General features: G+C 37.9%; 2 protein-coding genes across 2 annotated transcripts in view; both read left to right on the plus strand.

Annotated features, from left to right (window-relative positions):
• LOC119587854 (small nuclear ribonucleoprotein Sm D3-like) overlaps positions 1 to 311 on the plus strand; it is a 14,488-nt gene that overhangs the window by 346 nt on the left and 13,831 nt on the right. The window lies entirely within an intron of this gene.
• LOC119587853 (chromatin modification-related protein MEAF6-like) overlaps positions 1 to 311 on the plus strand; it is a 9,576-nt gene that overhangs the window by 74 nt on the left and 9,191 nt on the right. The window lies entirely within an intron of this gene.

Below are 311 nucleotides of genomic sequence, written 5' to 3' on the forward strand. Positions count from 1 at the left end.
TATATAGGTACTCGAGAGTGACTCAAGTGTTCAATGGTGATGTAGGTTACTTGGGCATTGCTTGGAAATCGAAAATTATCATGAGGAGTCAGACGTTTACCAAAAAATTCGACTCGTTAGAAAGGCGTTGATGCATTCTGTGAAAATAATGTTCAGTAATTTAGTTTCACGTTGTTTAGAATGTATTTTGCGCCCTCTCATCAAACAGTATGCCATATGCAATGATTAATCTGGACAATTGCGTGGAATAGGTTCTCAAATTTGATCTCTTAACTCTGGAGTCCATGGTTTCCTCAGCAGTTTTGTGCTTT

This window comes from Penaeus monodon, chromosome 23, assembly GCF_015228065.2.
Source record: "Penaeus monodon isolate SGIC_2016 chromosome 23, NSTDA_Pmon_1, whole genome shotgun sequence".
NCBI classification, from domain to species: domain Eukaryota; kingdom Metazoa; phylum Arthropoda; class Malacostraca; order Decapoda; family Penaeidae; genus Penaeus; species Penaeus monodon.